The sequence below is a fragment of the Tenrec ecaudatus genome, chromosome 12 (assembly GCF_050624435.1).
Source record: "Tenrec ecaudatus isolate mTenEca1 chromosome 12, mTenEca1.hap1, whole genome shotgun sequence".
In the NCBI taxonomy this organism is placed as follows: Eukaryota; Metazoa; Chordata; class Mammalia; order Afrosoricida; family Tenrecidae; genus Tenrec; species Tenrec ecaudatus.
In genome coordinates, this window is record NC_134541.1 from 103,790,822 (window position 1) to 103,805,503 (window position 14,682).

A 14,682-nucleotide genomic window follows, 5' to 3' on the forward strand; every position below is an offset into this window, starting at 1 on the left:
CCCATGGAAACACGTGCTACGCAGGGACACGGTCACACGGGTTCTGCTTGCCACAGAGCAGGGCTTGTCCCAGCTGCAGTAGCAATGCTTTTGGACTCATTGTCATGTCTTTGGGTCGAGAGGATGCTTTCCGTGTCTGTACCATCTCAGGGTTTTCCAAGTGCATTGACTTCTTTGTTTGAAGCTAGCTAGCTCCCGTATCACAAAAGAATTACATGGTTTCAGTTTTACATATCCTCCTTTTAAAACCACTCAGACCAGCATTTAGATCTGATGGGGCGGGTCTGGAGGATTTTTAAGCCTGTGACCATTCCTTCTCTCTTTAAACAACAACAACAACAGCAACATATATATGTGTGCGTGTATATCTATATATAAACGTACGCACACTCTTTCCTGGTGGGCTAGAACACACACAAGGAAGACATACTCTATGTAGCGGCACAGACAGTGCATGTCATGAAAGCAGAGACGGCATCCCAGTAAAGACACCCCCACCCCGTGTATGCGATCCTTTCTTCTTGGTTTTCCTCTGCCCACCCACCTTCCTCCTGACCTCGATGCCCCTCCGCTCTCCTCCTCCCTGCTGGCCTTGGACTTGTCCTCTCGTCTTCAAAGTCTTCTCCTTGGCTGTGAAACCATTTGTTTGCCTTTGGCATCCTGGTGTCACGAGCTGTTTGTCTTTATGACACGGATTGACTTTGCTGCGCACAGTGCCCTCCCGTTCTGTCCATGTCACGCCGGGCGGGGCAGACTCTTCACTGGTTTGAAGGATGCACCACATTCCCTGTGTCTGTGCACCAGCGCTGGTTCCTCTATTCCTCCACTGAGCGGGGCTTTGATTGCTTCCACCTTCCTGCTCGGCTAGAACCCGCTGCAATGAGCATGGGCGAGCACCTGTCGGTTGGTGCGTTGTTCGTTATTTCTTCTGGGCACATACCCGGTAGAGAGAGGGCGGGCCGGGAGCTATTTGCATTGGCACTGGTTTAAGGAAGCGCCGTGCTGATTTCCATCGTGACCGCGCAGTTCTGCCACCCCGCCAGCAATGTGTGAGCATTCTCATCTCTCCACACGCACTCCCGTATTGATTATTTTCTGTTATTTTTTGTTTACATAAAGCGTGTCGGGGCGAGGCGGTCTCTCGTTGTTTTAAGTTTAGTGGTAGGGCCAGTGACAGGGAACACTTCTTCATATGGTTGTTGGTTATCTGGATGTCGTCTTTAGTAGATATTCTGATCATGTCTTGGGCCCGTTTTTTGATGGGGTTATTTGCATTGTTCTTATTAAGGTGTTGTGGTTTCTATAGATTTTTGATATAAGCCCTCCATCTGATAGATCACTGTCAAACATTCCCCCCAGTCTGTGGTCCTCATGTACTCCTTTGATGACATCTTTTGATGACAAATGTCATCTTTTGAGAAGGTCCCCCCATCCACATTGCTTTCTGTGCAGTGGGGGTTCCTCCTGATGTTTGGCCGTGTATCTACGCCTTGTATTAGGGCCTTGCAGGGAGTCCTGGTGGTGCATTGGTTACAGGTAGGGCTGTGAGCCTCAAAGTTGGCAGTTCGAAACCACTAGCTGCTTCTCGGGAGAAAGATGGGCCTTTACATTCCCGTAAACAGCTACATTCTCAGCCACTCAAACGAGCAGTTCTGCCCTACCTACAGGGTGGCTGTGAATTGGCATTGACTTGGTGGCAGTGAGTTTTTTATTATTATTTTTTAAATTAGGGGCTTATACAACTCTTATCACAATCCATACATATACATACATCAATTGTATAAAGCACATCCGTACATTCTTTGCCCTCATCATTCTCAAAACATTTGCTCTCCTCTTGAGTGTTTGTTTTTTATTAGGGCCTTTAAGTTTGTCCCCATTTCTTCATGGATGACCCTTATGATTGTGGGGTTATTATTCAGGTCTTTAGTTCATTGTCAGTTCATTCTGTCCGTGGTGTGCGGTACGGGTCCCGGTCCATCCTTGGGCAGGTGGAGATGGAATTTTCCAGCACCACTTACGGTGAAGGCTCACCCTCTCTTCCCCACTCAGTGCACTGAGTCCTTCATCCAAGGTCGGGGTTTCTGGGTGCTCGGTGCTATTACCGAGTCTCTGTTCTCAGCCACCGATCCGGCAGTGTGCCAACACCATGCTGTTTTGATTACCGTGCCTCTGACTCTATCGTCTATTTTGAAATCTGGCTTTGAAAGGCCTCCTATTAGTTTTTGTGTCTTAGCAGTGTTTGGTTGATCCCGGGTTTAAAGTGCGTTAACTCCTGAGAAGCATGGGGAATCTCCAGGTATCCAAGAGAACATCCAGGCCCGGGGAGCCTGGTCACCCCATCTCAGATGAAGAAATCAAAGCACAAGGTAAAGACTTGGCTCAGCTTCACACGTCAAACAACCAAGTCCTAGGTCAGGGGGATCGCCCTGCTCTGTCTCCAGCCACATTAACAAACCGCCTCTGAGAGATTTAATCAGACACGGTCTCCCTGGCTTCTCAATGGAACAAGAGTGAAAATCTCCCCTAAGGACAACACCCAGGGAGAGCCCCTGTTAGTGCTGTTGTGATTGTTAGGTTCCAGTTTACATGATTCCGTGCACAACAGAATGAAGCACCGCCCGGCCCTGCGCCACCCCACCATTGTTCTGGCTGTCCTTCTTCCAAGACAGATTTGTCTGTTCTTCTGACCGTCCACGTTCTTGTTGCTGGGCGCCATCAGAGAGACACAGCTGAGGCACAACTGAGGGAGACATCAGCCGGTCCCGGGCCATCCGGTAATTGTCATGATTGAGCCCAGGATTGCAGCCACGGGGACAGTCCATCTCGTTGAAGGCCTTCCTCTTGTTCGCTCACCCCTCCATCCAACCAAGCACGATGCCCTTCTCCAGGGACGGCGCTCTCCCGCCAACGTGTCCAAAGTCTGTGAGATGAAGCCTGCCCATCCCTACCTCTTCGGAGCCTTCTGGCCGTGCTTCTTCCAAGAATTGCTTGTTCTTATTCTTTACCGGCACCATAGTGCAAATGCATCGAGTTTTCTTTGGTCTTCCTTATTTAATGCCCAACTTCCACATGCATAGGAAGCAATTGAAAAGACCATGCCCTGGGCCAGGCGCACTTTAGTCCTCAAAGGAATGTCCTTGGGTTTGAATACTTTAAAGGGTCTTGGGCAGCTTGAAGGTGAACAAACGGCCATCTAGCTCAGAAGCAACAAAGCCCACATGGAACAAGCACACCAGCCTGTGCGATCACGAGGTGTTGATAGGATCAGGTATCAGGCATCAAAGAACAGAAACAACCCCATATCATTGTGAATGAGGGGGAGTGCAGAGTGGAGACCCAAAACCCATCTGTAGGCAACTGGACATCCCCTTACAGAAATATCTCAGGGAGGAGACGAGCCAGTCAGGGTGCAGAGTAGCAACGATGAAACATACAACTTTCCTCTAGTTCTTAAATGCTTCCTCCCTTCCATTATCATGACCCCAATTCTACCTTACAAATCTGGCTAGACCAGAGGATGTACATTGATACAGATAGGAACTGGAAACACAGGGAATCCAGGACAGATGATCCCTTCAGGACCAGTGGTGAGAGTGGTGATACCGGGAGGGTGGAAGGAGGAGTGGGTAGAGGGGGGAAACGATTATAAGGATCTACATATAATCTCCTCCCTGGGGGATGGACAACAGAAAAGTGGGTGAAGGGAGACGTTGGATAGTGTAAGATATGACAAAATAATAATTTATAAATTATCAAGGGCTCATGAGGGAGCGGGGAGCAGGGAGGGAGGGGGGAAAATGAGGAGCTGATGCCAGGGGCTTACATAGAGAGCAAATGCTTTGAGAATGATGAGGGTAACGAATGTACAAATGTGCTTTATAAATTGATGTATGTATGGATTGTGCTAAGAGTTGTATGAATCCCCAATAAAATGATTAAAAAAAAAAAGAGGTCTTGTGCAGCAGATTTATCCAATGCAACATGTTGTTTGATCTCTTGACTGCTGCTTCCAGGAACATTGACTGTGGATCCGAGCAAGAAGAAATCCCTGTGCACGTCAATCTTGTCTCCATTTAGCATGCTTCAAGTGCTCTTCACTTTCAGCAAGCTACTCTGTGCTATCTGCATAGGCAAGGTTGTTAATAAGCCTTCCTGCACCCCTGATGCCACATTCTTCCTCATGCGGCCCAGCCTCTCAGAGGATTTGCCCCGCGTGGATATGGAGAAAGTGTGGTGAGAGGATACAACCCCGATGCACACCTTTCCTGGTTCTAAACCGTGAAGTCTTCCGTAGTTCTATTTGCACAACTGTCTCTTGGTCCCCATATGAGTTCTGCATGCTAAGTTTGGTGAATTTCCTTCTAGTCTTTCCATCCTCTCAGCTCTTCAAGATCATCAATTCCCTCACCTTCCCCACACGATCGCTGAAGATAAAGCGGGTGCATAAGCAACTGTGGTGAAGCAGGTGGGTGGTGCTCGGCTATCAAAACATAGAGCATCTAGGGTCTGAAAGGCTTGAAGCTAAACAGGCGGCCATCTATCAGGGAAGCAAATAAGCCCAAATGGAAGAAGCGCACCAGCCTGTGTGATCATGAGGTGTCCATGGGGTCAGGTATCAGATATCAAAAGATCCAACACAAACATGTGAATGGAGTGGAGACCCAAAGCCCATCTGTAGACAATTGGACACCCCCCCCCCCCACACACACAGAAGGGTTATAAGGGAGGGATAATCCAGCCAGGGTGCAGTATAGCAGGGACAGACACATCATTCCTCTAGTTCCTGAATGCTGCCTCTCCCCCCTGCTTCCCCCACCTCCTCCACTATCATGACCCAGTTCTACCTTACAAATCTTACTAGACCAGAGTACACACTTTGGTACAGATGAGAGCTCTAGACACATAGAATTCAGGACAGATAAAACCCTCAGGAACAGTAGTGGGAGTATTGATATCATGAGGGTAGGGGGATGGTGGGGGCGGCAGGAGGGAGAGGGAGAAAGGAGGAAGCCATCACAAGGTTGGATATATAGCCCATCCCCCAGGGGGATGAGTAACAGAAATGCGGGTGAAGGGAGACAACAGATAGTTTAAGTCACGAAATAATGATAATATATAATTGATCAAGGATTCACGAGAGTGGGAGGGTAGGGAAAGGAGGGGGGAAAAGAGGAGCTGATGCCAGGGGCTTAAGTAGAAAGATGTTTTAGAAATGTTGATGGCAACATATGTACAAGTGTGTTTAATACAATTGAATGATGGATTCTTATAAGATTTGTAAGGACTCCCTAATAGAATTGGTAATTAAAAAATACTAACATTTAAAAAAATCATTAATCCCTGGGTGGTACAAACAGTTGACACGGTCGGCTGCTAACCCAAAGGTTGAAGGTTTCAGTCCACCTGAAGCCACCTCCGAGGGCCTGGAGGCCCGCATGCAACAATCTGCTGAGCATCCTCCTCTCACCGAGGAGACAACTCAGATGCAACCTTTGCAGTCACAAGCGCATCCCGAGAGGGAAGAGAGGGCCTTCGGGTGCCAGGTTGTGGTGACACAGCTACAAGGGGGAGCTTCGAGGAGGGAGATGGAGGCCCTCAGGCACTAGCGGTCCTCTTTCATTTGCATGCCTGCCCTGGAGATGGGACAGTCACGTTCGGCTCCAGGAGGGGGACAGGGCTATGCTGGCGAGTGGAGACACGGACACTTGAATCCCATCTTCCGATTCCTTAAATCCCGTCGCCATCTTCCTTTCTTGAAAGAAGGTTCTTTGACCATTTTGTAGTTATTGCCTGCCACTGCCACACTTGCGTGGCTCCAATAAACAGACACGCACACTCTCCCCGTTTGTTGTTGTTGTTGTCAGGTGCCATCTGGCCAGTCCGACTCACAGCGACCTGATGGACACAGAACAGAACACTGCCCGGCCCTGCGCCCCCCGCTCGCCCATTGTTCTTCGGCTGGGGCCCTTGTCCAGGGCCACCTTCTTCTTCGCCGCCACCCCCACCTTACCAGTCATGACCTCCTTCTCCAGGGACGGGCTCTCCTGACAACACATCCAAAACACTTGAGACAGAGTCTCCCTCCTTGCCTCTAAGTTGCCTCCTGGCTGCACATCCTCCGAGACAGATCTGTTGGTTCTTCGGCCGTCCGTGGTGCTTTCAATGTTCTCCGCGCAGTTTAGGGCGCTGGGCGTCTACATTCAAGGCTCTGGCTCCTAAGGAAGGCTCCCTTGTAGGCGCTGCTCCGTGGGTGGGGCCCGCATCTCTGTTCAGCTTCTGGTCCTTGGATCCGTGGCAGTCTTCTCGTGCCACGACATTGTGTGTGTGTGTGTGTGCGCGCAGGTGTCCTCATGTGAGAGCTGGAGGATTGAGAAGGGCCCAGATTTTCAGGTTCCACAAAGTAGAAATGACTTTCTGGGGACTAAGGGGCGCCATGGGGCTTTCAATGGCCTCCCATGCGCGGGAGACTGACAGTGGCGGCAACGGTGGGCTCAAACAGAAGAATCATTGTGAGCATGGTGCAGGATGGCCAGTGCTTTGTTCTCTTGTGCGTAGGCTTGCTATGGGTTGAAACAACAAGGTCGCCTAGCAACTAAAACAATAATGCCTCTTGGAGGAGCCCCGGTGGGGTAGTGATTATGCTCTGGGCTGCTGGCTACAAGGTCAGCAGTTTGAACCCACCCGTAGTTCCACAGGAGAAAGAGGAGGCTTTCAACTCCAGTAAAGACTTAGTTTTGGAAGTCCACAGGGTGAGTCCGACCCGGCCCTGTGGGGTCTTCTGAGTCAGTGGAGTCGGTGGCAGGGTTTGGAACTCCTGTCACTTGCTTTTCTACTTCTTGTGGTCATTATAGAATCGTTTGTCAGTTTGAAAGGATTCAGAGTGAAGGGGTGGAATCTAGCCTGTCAATCAGGTGATTGCCAATGAGACCTCTCTGTGGGCATGGTCTTCTCCTGAGAATTCTGGGAACTCTGGTATTCCTCCTTGGAGGCAGGACACACACACACACACACACACACACACACATGCACACACAGTGTGCACACATAGAAAATGGCAGTTACTTCCATTTCCTGTCACAACCATGTAAAACACCTATGTGTGCGCACACAAGCCACATGCAAGATGACAACTACTAGCATTTCCTGTCATGACCATGTCATGTGTCCGCGCACACATGACCCACAGAAGACAATCCCTGACATTTCCCGCTGCGGTCCCACCTTACCCCACCCCCAGGCACACGGGAAGGAAAATATGTCAGCATGGAAGGTGGAACTTTCTCCGTGTTCACAGTTGACTGTAGCACCAGCATTTTCCAAGTCGGTGGGAATCTTACATCTTAGAATATCACAGTCGCCGGGCGTAGCGTCTTCTCATGGCTTCTCAGGGGGGATGTGATCATGAAAAAACTAGGAAAATACTCTTGCGGGGTGGCGATCAGGAGAAAAAGGAGCCCTGGTGTCGCTGTGGGTTAGGCACTGGGCTTCCAGCCTTCAGGGCATTCTGATGGGGGAGTCATTTCCAAGGCCCCCGCCAACCCAGATGTTGGCGTTCAGAAGAGCCAATCCTAGGCCCATTGGGGACCAATGAGCCGCCCCAGTTCAGCAAGTTGGAGTGAGAACGTTGGCCTTGGTGTGGCTCTTGGTCCCATGTGCCAGTCCGCCATGCGCATTCAATGGGCTCGGGCGTGGTGGCTGCACTCAGACTGCTCTGGAGAGAGGCGGCTGCCAACCATGGTGCATGGGGAAGGAGTTGGACTCTCAAGGGCCATGGGCGCCCATCCCAGGCGCAGGGAAGGTGGCCATGGAGACAGGCATGGTCCTGGGTGGTGGCCTTCCAGTGGACTCATCCTGGAACCCCTTCCTCTCCGTCCTCCAGCAGCTGCCAGGGTGGTGTGTGGGGTCTTTGCCGAGTCTGTTCTAGTTTTTGGTGGTGGTCGAAACTGCACAACAGGACATGCACCAGCTCCACAGTGTCTCCATGCACGGCTCAGCGATCCTGATGACCTTCTTCCAGATCATCAATACCTCATGATCACACAGGCTGGTGTGCTTCTTTCATGTGGGCTTTGTTGCTTCTCAGCTGCTTGTTTATCTTCAAGCCTTTAAGACCCCAGATGCTATATCTTTTGAAAGCCGGGCACCATCTGCTTTCTTCACCACATTTGCTTATGCACACATTTTGTCTTCAGCGATCCTGTTGGGAAGGTGAGCATCACAGAGTGCCGAGTTAGCAGAACAAAGTGTTCTTGCGTTGAGGGAGTACTTGAGTGGAGGCCCACACATTTACTTTCTGTTGAGCCCTTGGTGTCAGCTCCTCTTTCCCACCTCCTCCCTCCCCTCCCTCACTCTCGTGGCCCCTTGATAAATGATAAATTATTATTATTTTCATATCTTACACCGACCTCTGTTTCCCTTCCCCCATGGTTTCTGTTGTTCATCCCTTTTTTGGGGGGGTTGTGGTGGTTAATTTTATTTTTTTTGAAGATCGTTTTCTTGGGGGCTCTTACAGCTCTTATGACAACCCACACATCAGTCGTATCAAGCACAGCTGTACATTTACAAACAAATGCAGTCACCGTGATCTGAATAGCAGGGTAGTTTTCTGTTCGTTTTCAGTTTTACTGCAGAGCCACGTGTACGTGCGGAAGGAACCTCATCTGGCCGGTGAGCCCATTAGCGACTCCTGATCTGAACCGCTGTTGGGTTTGAGAAGGGAAGGAAGGTTCACTCCTGATCTGAACCGCTGTTGGGTTTGAGAAGGGAAGGAAGGTTCTAAAAGAGCTCGTGGGGATAATTGTGCAGCTCTTCTCGATGCGGCTGAGCCTTTGGGTTGTATGATAGATGAATTATATGCCAATAAGACTGGTGGGAAAAATATGACTTCAGGGGAGGGGAGTGCTTTAAAGTGTAAGAACTATCCCTGGTCAATCATTTTTTTGGGGGGTGGGGGCAGGCATCCATCAACCTTTCATGGCTCCAGGCAGTCTGGATTCCGTGGCCATTTGAAACTGTGATTTGCGCTTTCCGCCCTTGGATTAAGGATGCTTCTATGGAATCTGGGTGAATGAGGAGAAAGCCCTGCGGAGAGGCGCCAGGTGCAGCGCGGTGCTGCAGGAGGAAGGGAGATGGCCTGATGCAATGAGGCCAGTGCTTAAGCACGTGACCATTTACCAAAAGGGCAGCGGTTCGAACCCACCAGCTGTTATGTGGAAGAAAGAGATAGCCGCGTGCTTCCGTAGAGCTCACAGCTGTAGGCACCCAAGGGGGCAGCCCCACGCAGTTCTACAGGGTCTCTAAGGACCAGAACCGACTCCATGGTGACAGGCACAGGGCACCCGAGATCACACTGGAAGCCACGGCAGGAACCTGCTCCCACTCCGAGCGTCACCACGTGCCGGGTGAGCACGCGCCTTGGACACCTTCACTGTCCACTGACCTTCACATTTCAAAGACCGGCTCCTGCTTTAGTGGGCTGCACGGGTTCCTGTGCCTGCAGGTCTGATTGGCTGGGACCGAGTCCCGTGGGTGGAGCTGCCTCACGGAACACATTGAGATGTGCTCGCTCAGTCGGTGCGCACAATAGGGACAGGGAGGGAAGCCCTCTCGGGTCCGGCCGCCTCTTGGTTAGGGGAGGACTGCGCTGGGGGGCGGGGAGAGGGGCCGGATTCGGTGCCTGAGTTCCCTGAGGCAGGTCGCCAGGTCTTCTTTCCAAGGCACCTCCAAGCAAACCATGTGAACCACGGAGAGGTCCACCGCCCAGGGACTCGGAAGCTCAACGCCGCCCGCCACTTCTCAAGTCCACTGCCACGGAGACCCCGTGGAGGGTTCCATCAGAGCGCGTGCGTCTTTCTGGGAGCAGCCGCCTCTTCTTTCTCCCGAGGAGCAGCTGGTTGGTTTGAACCACCGACTTTGCCAGGGCTCCTGCACCACTGAAAAGTAACAAAACCAAACCGAACCCAAGCCGCGCTCCAAACCATCGAGTGGATGCTGGCTCCTGTCAAGAGTGGCAGGCTCAGAAACCCACAGGGCCGGCTCTACCGTGTGCTATGGGGTCGCTGTGAGTCGGCATCCACTTGACAGCAGTGAATTTGGTTCTGGTTGAGAGCCAGCAGTCGGAGGCACACCTTCTCCGCCTCCCTGCAGTCACCTCTCTGACATCCTTAGCCACTTAGGTGATGCAAAAAATACCAGCAAAACCGGTTCCCGTCAAGTTAATTCTGATTCATGGGTACCCCCGTGTGTGGCCGAGCAGAACGGTGCCTGGTAGGTTTTCAACAGATGGTTTCCCCCAGGAGTAGATTGCCAGACCTTTATCCTGAGGCATCCCGGGCGGGCTCACACCCTCAACATCGCACTGCCCCCACACCAAACCAGATTCGCTGCCACAGAGTCGATTCTCACTCACAGTGACCCTGTAGGGCAGGGTGGACCTGCCCCTGTGGGTTTTCCAGACTGCAACTCTGCAGAGGAGTAGAAAGCCTCATCTTTCTCCCGAGGAGTGGCTGGTGGTGTTGAACTGTCGGCCTTGTGGTTAGCAGCTCAACTCATAACCAAGCAGGCACCAGGGCTCCTATGCACTCTCCAGGGACTAAAAAAGAAAAAAAGTATTAAATTTGGAAATAGAAAACAATAATAATAAAATGAGAGAGAAGGGGAGGGGAGGAGAGGAGGAGGAGAAATGAGGAAGGAGGGGAAGTAAAAGATGAATCAGCAAGAAACCTCAGCTAAATAGGTATGGTTAAGCATAACATTCAGCTTTGAGTTTCCCGGCAGTCCAGGCAAGAAGGGAACATCTTGAGCTAAGTCACTCTCCACGTGAATCAGCAGCTCATCGGAGGGAGAAGTGGGTCCACAGCAGGCACCTGCCGTGTAAGGCCTTGTACAAAAGGCACCAGGAAAGCACTGGACGGCGACCACGGCTGTGGAAGGCATTTTGTTCTTCCTCTTGCCAGTACCTCCGGAGCACAGATGCTGTCCTGGGAGGAGCAGGGGCCTCCAGAAACAGAGAAACCCATTCTCGTTCCACGGGGGGAGGGGCAGTGGGAGTGGAATCAGGACAGGAGTACCACAGGGCGTGCTGAGTTCTGGGTCAGAGCCGTGCTGGGGGCGGTACGGGGGAGGAGGAACGGCTTTGCAGAGGAGAAGATGCGGGGACCGAGCCTTGAAGGATGAGCTGGCTTGGTCAGGGGAAGCCGTGTGGAGACAAGGGGGCTGGGCTGGGGCATCCAGGCAGTTGGCAGAAGGAACGCCTGGTGCATTGGAGAGTTTGCAAGCCTGGAGGGGCACGAGACAACATTGTCGAGGCAGGCAGCAAGTGTGGCAGCACCATGGAGAACCCTGCCTAGCTGTTGGGCCCTGAAGGGCAGGTGGCAATGGGAGGGGGCAACATAGCCTTCCTGTGTTTAGAAGATGAGGAGTTCCCCCAAGGTGCCCCCCACCCCCCACGGTCCCGAAACCTCTCAGCTCCAAGGCCAAGTACTTCGGAAACACTGCAGCCAGGACTGACATCAATTATGCCGAAAGGGGGGAAATTAATTAAAAGTTTTCGAAGGGTTCTATGCGGCATTCTTCCTCTTTTCCTGTTATCAGCAGCCCTGCCTTTTCTTCCGGCCAGGAGTTATTACAGTGTAACATTTTCATGTTGCTTGTAGGGTAATTATGTCAAATATATGGGGGCTGATAAGCGGCAGTTTGTATTATTCTGTGATTAATCTCCATACATTCTGGCATTTCAATCTGGCCTCAGAAGACTCAGCTTGCTCAACTCTGATGTGGGGGGAGTGAGAGAGAGAGCGAGAGAGAGAGAACAAGCAAAAAAGCTAGGAGGATCCAGGGGGTCCAGATGGAGGAGATTCTACCCTGAAATGTCTGTTTCCCATCAGTACCACCTACCCCAATTCCACTCCCCCTGCCCCCCCGCGAGGGACCCCCCAGTGTTTCTGAAAGTGTGATCTGCAGTTGCCGTCTATCCAACTCTGCTGCGCTGCTTGTCTAAGGAGCCCTGGTGGCAAAATGGTTAAGTGCCTGACTGATAAATGAAAGGTTGGCAGTTTGAACCTGTCCAGAGACTCTGCAGAAGAAAAGACCTGGCTAGACCCCAGGGGGCAGGTCCGCTGGGTCTGGTCTCACCAGGTCACTGTGAGGTGGGATTGACTGGATGCACATAGCAGCAACAGGATGCTGTGAGAACTATCTACACCTGCCACATCTCCCTTTCCTGCCCGGAGCCTGGGGAATCGGCTTTGGTCAGGCCCTGGCCCACGGCTCAAGGAGCCCAGGGGGTGTAGTGGTCTACTAACCACAAGGTCAGTAGTTCAAAACCACCAGCCGCTCTGCAGGAAAAAGACAGGGCTTTCTACTCCCCTAAAGTGTAAGAGTCTCAGAAACTCACCGGGGGCAATTCTGCCCTGTCCTATAGGGCCACTATGAGTTGGCATGGACTCCGCGACAGTGAGTGTGGTTTTTGACCCAGAAATTGGCCTCAGAAGACTCGGCTTTCTTTCAACCACTTCCCCAAATCATTCTTGTCCCTCTGAGTCAGAGCACGGCTGTCCCAGGTCTCCGGGTGAGGGTCTGATCTTTGCCAGCCCCTGGATGGACTGCAAAGGTCCTCGCAGGGGCCATGCAGAGAGGAGCTGACTGAGGACTAAAGCCAACTCTGGGTGATCAGAGCAGTCCCAGCATGGGGCACAGGGCTAATGCAACCAGTTCCTAATGGAAAGATGGGCAGTTCAAGTCCACCCACAGGAGCCTCAGTAGAGAAGGCCTGGCCCACCTGGCTTTGTGGTTAGGGACCATGGAGCCAGTTCCAACCCATAGCGATCCCATGCACAGCAGGCCGACACCCTGCCCTATCCTGTGTCCTCCTCGCCATGGTTCTCTGCCTGATTCCATTGGGGCAGCCTCAGTGCCAGTCCATCTCATTGAGGGCAGCCAAGGAACACCCCTTGGCCCACGGCTCCCCAGGGGAATCCGATGTGATGGCAACTGACTGGGGGTTTCTGGGGGGTGGGGGTCGTGGGATAACAAAGGGGGGAGGATGACATCTTCCTCTCAGGATTTCTTTTAGCACCTGGGACAGGCAGGGCAGTTCATTGATACGCAGGAAGAAAATTCACATTTCTTGAAAGGCTTCGTACAAAGGGGTAGCACAATTCCAGAAGAGCCTCTGGACAAAGATTTATCAACAGACCTTGCAGGCGCACAGGACAGAGTGGAGGAAACAGTCATGGAAGAGATGGGCAGCGTCCTGTGGCCTCTTTGGACAAGGGATTCAGCCTGGGTGGGCAGTTTCAAGGGTCTCAGCCAGGAAGGGTCAAAGCAGATGATTTCTTTTGCTTGGACACTGCCACTGTTGTTGGGTGCCATCCAGTTGGTTCAGACCGGTAGTGACTCTGCACAACAGAACACAATGCCACCTGGTCCCGAGTCACCCTCACAGCTGTTCTTAGGGGTGAGCCCATGAATGCGGTCATGTGTCAGTCCATCTCGCTGAGGGTTTCCTCTTATTCGCTGGCCCTCTGCTTGACCAAGCAGGAGATCCCTCTTCAGCGACTGGTCTCCTCTGATAATGTGTCCAAAGTACGTGAGATGATGGCTCATCATCTTTGCTTCTAAGGAGCTTCTGGATGTATTTCTTGTTCTTCTGGCCATCCAGGGTACCATCAATATGCTTGGCCAGCACAGATTCTCTGGTTTTCTTGGTACCCTGCTTCACGTCAACTGCATGCCCGAGACCCTTCAGAGGTGTCCTGCAGGAAGCTGTCCACCTTGCGTAGCAGTCACTAGAAGTAGAGTCCACGTTGGTCCACCATTCCGTGTCTTTCCAGCTCACCTCTACTGTGGCCACACTCCCTCTGGTCTTTTGGGTCCTGCCCACCCCAGAAATGGCCCAGTTCCAGCGTGGAAGGAAGCCTGCTTCCAAGTAACGGGGCAAACTCTGGACAACCCCAGCACTGACGGGCAGGAACTGCATTGGCCTGTGCTGCGTTCTCTCTGACCTCTGATTTATTGATGTGGAGCCTGAAATTTTCATTAAAACAGGCCGCTGTTCCTCACTCATTTCTCACGTTTTAAATTTATACTTCAAAACATTAATAAAACGGACCCAATTAATTATTTTGGAAACGTCAAATATATTTAAGACGTGGATCTGCTAGGTTGGGGCTTTCTGATGTGGGAGAGGGACCACTCGGTCCATGTAAGGCATCCCCTGGTGGCATTGTGACCGCATCCTGACCTTGAACCTGGAGTCAGTGTAATTGTCTCTTATCTCTTAATTCCCATCATTGTTTATGAAGCATGGCCATTCTCCCTAGCCTGAAGGTGTCCAGCACCACTTGGGTCGCGTCGGTGGCCCTGTTGTTATTATCAGGTGCCGTCCAGTTGGTTCCGACCCACAGTCACCCTGTGGACACCAGAAGGAAACCCCACCCCACCCTGTGCCATCCTCACAATTGTCCATCTGTTCGAGCCCATTGTCGCAGCAGTATTCATAAAGCAACCCCTCCCCCATGAGCCGAGGGGGAACAGTGGCGGTTGAATGATAGAATTCGGACCTTGCATGCAGGGGACCCAGGTTCTACTCTGAGCCAGCGCAGTTCATGCACAGTCCCCACTGGTCTGTCAGGGAGGCTGCATGTTGCTAGGATACAGAACAGGTCTTGGCGGATTCTG